This window comes from Onychostoma macrolepis, chromosome 03 (assembly GCF_012432095.1).
Source record: "Onychostoma macrolepis isolate SWU-2019 chromosome 03, ASM1243209v1, whole genome shotgun sequence".
NCBI classification, from domain to species: domain Eukaryota; kingdom Metazoa; phylum Chordata; class Actinopteri; order Cypriniformes; family Cyprinidae; genus Onychostoma; species Onychostoma macrolepis.
Window position 1 is genome coordinate 1,350,236 of NC_081157.1, and position 5,625 is coordinate 1,355,860.

The following is a 5,625-nucleotide window of genomic DNA, read 5'->3' on the forward strand; positions in this document are numbered from 1 at the left end:
TTTGATAACCGCCAGCAGAAGAACAGCGAATGCCATGAGTTGCGCACTTGAAAACAAAGCCCCCTACACACAGTGACCATGTGCTGATTCTGAATGCGTCTCTCACATAGACTGACGAGGGAGTATACTTTAAAGGCTTGCGAACTCAACTGTTTGTGAAATGGAGCTTTGTGCTCGAGTATCTTACCTCTCTCATTCGGCACAAATCCAAATATTCCATAATATTTCCATATTCGCGATCTAATGTATCTGAATGCTAAACTATTACTTATTATGTAAATTATAGGCTTTGTACTTCAGTCACGTTCCAACAGTGACACAGAGGAGGGCGCGCTGATGTTTGGTTCACTGTATTTTATTTTGATAAAGTACCAACTGCGCTGTCAAGTTAGCAATGCTAGAACTGATGTGTGTGTGTGTGAGTGTGCTCCGGCGCGATCACTTCAACTGTTTCCTTATACCAGCAGAATCACCTTTAAACACTTATTGTCTTATTAATAATCACTGTATAAAGGTCTGCTTTTATTTGTGTACACTCACAATGAAAACAAAACAGATTTTATATATATAACATGTAATAATATTTAGTATATCGCGGTTTTTATCAGTCCCCAAACTTCACGCGCGAAATGGAGCCTCACTTTTTGCACAGGCTTGGGAAACCTCTTGCGGGTAAAGTTAGGGTTAAGCCTAGCGGTAGGCTCCGAGCAGGGTGTCCACACTCGGTCGTGGAGGGCCCTTGTCCTGCAGAGCTTAGCTCCAGCCCCAATGAAAACACACCTGAACCAGCTAATCAAGGTCTCACCAGGCAGGTCTTTTGGAGCTGGTTGTAGCAAAACTCTACAGGACAAAGTTTGGACACCCTCTGTCTTCTTTTAACACAAGGCAACTGACAAAGCTGTGAACAGCTTCCTTTGTACCTGGGTGGGTTTGAACCACCAACCTTTCGGTTAACAGCCGAACGCGCTAACCAGTTGCACCACAGAGACGCCCAAGAGCTGAGACGCCACACGTCTCCTGCGTTAGCAAACTCAGGTCAAGAGACTCACTGGAAACTGAGGGCCCGTTGGGAAGTGAGAGAAAGCAAACAGAAACGCCCAACGTGGGGCTCGAACCCACGACCCTGAGATTAAGAGTCTCATGCTCTACCGACTGAGCTAGCCGGGTGGAAAAACTTGTGACAAGCTCTAAATAAAGTTTTTAAATTGTAATGGTAGACTACAACATAGATTTTGACAAGTACCTTATGCTGTTGTTTAACGAACGTGTCTGATGCATTTTGTTTTAGATCGACGCAAGATGGTCGACTCTATTGTTTTTAAAATTATTTTATTTAACTTTGTATCAGTAACAAACTCTACCTTTTTAAAAGTGCAACATAGATTTTGACAACAGCCATATGCTGTTGTTTTAACGAACGTATCTGGTACTTTTTGTTTTAGATCTTTCAAACTTTTCCTAAAATTGTTTTAACAACACTTAAGTGATCGTCTTGACTTGTTTTGCTGTTTTCTGGATTGCTCATATTGCAAACTTAATAAAAACTTCCCTTGATCCCATTTAACAACCAATACACCGTTTCACATTTTAAAGTTTAAAGCACATAGTTTCAACGGGTCCACATAAAAAAAAAAAAAAAACACATTCCCAAACAATAAGAGAATGGTCATAAATTCCTCTGGATCGCTGGGGTGGATAAACAGATGTCCGGTTAGATGGGTGGGGGGTGTACATGAACAGGTGTACAGTTAGGGTGGGAGGGAGGGAGGGGTGGTGGGGGTGGAAGTTTTATGACAGTCATCAATCAAATTTTTGACACATAGTTGCCTATCATCTTTCTAATGCGTATCAATAGCATGATTTTCTGCTTCTATTTGGCGTGCTATTCATATGCTGAAATTGACTTTAGCATGCATATGATATGCATGTGTTTGACATACGTATAATAGGCAGTTTTCCCGTACATATTTTACGCATCTACTCCCCTCCCCTAATCCTACCCATTGAGAAATCCTGCTACTGATATGTACTTTCATGAGATCGGGTGACAACCCCTGCAGTAGAGACCTGCACAAGATAACATATATTTCTGCGGGAGCGGGACTGAAAGATCCGTCCCGCGCAGGTCTCTACCCTGCAGTAACCCCTGAGGTAGACTGACTACGCTTGCATTCATTCATGTGATTTGTCGAGATGATGGTAGTGTAATATGTATAATGTCATTTCTAATCACCCAGACACTGACGCTTTGACTCTGAATACTGGCAACACATCAGAAGTGCTGGTACATGCAAAAAAAGTGCCAGTGCTACTGCGTACCGGCTCACTTCAAGCACTGCATACATGAATATCCACAACAAATCACATTCTATTCATATTCTGATTACTGTTAAGAATTAACCCCGTTATTTCTCGCCACCACCCAAACACTTATCATTCATGAAGACATGGGTCCATGGGAGGAGTTATGAACATAGAGTCAAATCTTTGTCCACAAACTTCTTCAAAGTTTATTATTACATCAACAGATTATATAGATGCATTGCAAGGGGTGGTGCAGTGCCAATAAGAATTATACACTACATCATATATGAATGAGGAAAAACATGTACATATAAGGCCGGTTTCACATCGCACGAGTAAGCAGAGCATAAGCAGCGCGTATTTTTTTCAGTGCCCATGTTAACATTAGAGTATTCACACCGCACGCAGAGGCGGCGCGGCAGCACGTAGCAGGAGCAGAGCAGAGATCGTTTCTGTGCCGAGTCTATTTTTTCTGCACCGCTTACACTGAATTAAAGCCACAGTACATTGTTCTTGATCATAATTGACCTGATCAACATGAAAAATAACAAATTTCACCATAAAATCATGTAAGTGAGGTGTTACGTGTTTCACAATTACCATATGAAAAAATAAGAATCCACATCCACAAGTTTTTGCATAAACTTCAAACGTCTGTTAATAAAACTAGAGGCATTGTAAACTATACACAGCATGTTATTATATGTGTGTGGGACAGAGGAGAGGGGGAAACGGTTGCGTCGCAGCAGAGAATGCTGACCATATCATACATCAAAGCACATGAAAAAATACTATAGTAATTTATAATAAATGCTATAGTGTTTTTGAACCATACTATAGTAAAGTACTTGAATTAATTTGTTGTGGTAATTCTATAGTTGCTATGGTAATATAACAACCATAGTAATATAAACAAATTACTTTATCCAATACTGTACCAAGTTTTCTACAACTATAGGGTATATTACTACAATACACTACAGTTTACTGTAGTAAAAGCTAAAGTATACTACAGTATTTATTACAGTTATCAGCTCACTATAGTTAATACTACAGTATGCTGTAGCATTCATTAACAAAAAGTGTTGTAAATACTATAATAGATACAGTATAAGTACCCTTTACTATAGTATGGTTCAAAAACACTACAGCATTTACTATAATTTACTATACTATTTTTTCATGTGGGATGGCACACAGTGTTCAAAGGAGAACACTGGGAAATACAGAAATGACGATACTCATCTGTATCAAAGTACACAAGCCACAGTTCAGCTGCGCACGATAAAGCTGCCAGTGTGAAAGCACAATGGGTGCACGCTGCTCACGCTCTGCATATGCACCACAACTGCGCCACCTCCGCACTGCTTGCGCATCCAGTGTGAAACTGGCGTAAGGAACACATTTAACAAAAGGATTTCTTCCAGCTACTCCTCTACACTGTGTGCACAATTATTTGGCAAGTTATCAGTTGTCATTAGTTTTTCATTTTTAAGGCCTTTACTGGCCAACCACGCAGTGGAGTACTCTGATGCATGTGATGTAGCGTTGTCTTGCATAAAAATCAAAGTCTTCTTGAAAGATGCAGACTTCTTCCTGTACCACTGCTTGAAGAAAGTGTCTTCTAAAAATTGGCAGTAGGTCTGAGAGTTGATTTTGAGTCCATTTTCAACCTGAAAAGGTCCAACTAGCTCATCTTTAATAATACCTGCCCATACCAGTACCCCACCTCCACCTTGCTGGCATCTGAGTCGAAGTGGAGCTCTGTGTCCGTTACTGATCCAACCACGGGCCCATCCATCTGGTCCGTCAAGAGTCACTCTCATCTCATCAGTCCACAAAACCTTTGAAAAATCGGTCTTCAGATATTTCTTGGCCCATTCTTGACGTTTCAACTTATGTGTCTTGTTCAGAGGTGAATGGGTTTCAGCCTTTCTTACCTTGGCCATGTCTCTGAGAACTGAACACCTCATACTTCTTGACACTCCAGGTAGGTTGCAGTTGTGGAATATGGCAGCACTGGAGGATAATGGGTTCCTGGTAGCGTCATGTTTGATTCTTCTCAAATCTTTGGCGGTTAATTTGCGTCTTTTCTTCTCGACACGTTTCTTGCGACCCTGTTGACTATTTGCTACAAAACGTTTGATGGTTCTGTGATCACTCCCCAATATCTTAGATATTTCAAGAGTGCTGCATCCCTGTGAAAGACTTTTTACAATTTTTGACTTTTCATAGTCAGTTGAATCTCTTTTTTGGCCCATTTTTCCTGAGGAGAAGAATCTGCCTAATAATTATGCACACCTTGATATAGGGTGTTGATCTCCTTAGGCCACACCCTCCCTCGTTACACAAATACACATCACCTGATATGCATTAAATCCAATAAGCATTCAAGTTTATACAGCTTGGACTTGGAAATTATGGATAAAATGATGATATGGTCAAAATATTCACTTGCCTAATAATTGTGCACACAGTGTAGATCCAGACGGGCCGGTTCAGGTTGGATTCAGTGAACTCCCTAACTGAAGGGCCCTTGTCCTCATCTGAACATTTGAACTCATATGGAGATATACATATATGCGCATGCATGTATAAAATAAGAGACAGGGAGATAGAAAGAGATGGGAGAAGGTAGGCGAGAACACAGCCAGGCAAACTCACAGAAATATCTGGCAGAGAGCGTAACATATTCAAACTATTACCATTCATGATTCACAAATTATGCATGCATGTATTTTTGTTGTATATGCTTTCAGATTTTTTACAAGACATTAACAAAAAAAGTTATACACTGTAAAAAAAAAAAAACAGTATATTTACTAAATTGTCAACAGATTACAAGCAGTATTATTTAAATTCAACACATAAGAATGAATTAGAATTAATCAAATGAGATGCTTACAAATTACTGTCAATAAACAAAAGTTGGCACACTGCCACTACAACTGAACAATGGGTAATGCTTACAAATTACCCATTCAAAATGAGTAAAATAACAACAACAAAACAATTAAGTAAAATTTAAACAAATTAGCAAATTATCTTTTATAGAATGATCTGTTATAGATTTTGTGAACAATTCATCCATGCATATGTTTATTTTTTTTTCTTCTTTTTTTGACCTCGTAATGTTTATTAAAAATGTCATAACTGAACCTTCTAAATAACCTTTGTTGGTGATGTTTTAATGTATGCCGGACTTCTCCAATCATTTAATCCACTTAAACCCCTCTCCTGCAAGCCTCATGCTCATCTGCCTCCACGTTTGAGTACAACACCCACATCTCAACATCCAATCAACAACTGATGCATAAAACC

At 39.5% G+C, this 5,625-nt stretch overlaps 2 non-coding genes across 2 annotated transcripts; both read right to left on the reverse strand.

Annotated features, from left to right (window-relative positions):
• Positions 1-915: 915 nt before the first annotated feature.
• trnan-guu (transfer RNA asparagine (anticodon GUU)) lies at positions 916-989 on the reverse strand. Its single transcript has one exon. It is a non-coding gene; the product is annotated as a tRNA-Asn (tRNA).
• A 105-nt stretch (positions 990-1,094) lies between these two features.
• Positions 1,095-1,167, reverse strand: trnak-cuu (transfer RNA lysine (anticodon CUU)). Its single transcript has one exon. It is a non-coding gene; the product is annotated as a tRNA-Lys (tRNA).
• Positions 1,168-5,625: the final 4,458 nt, after the last annotated feature.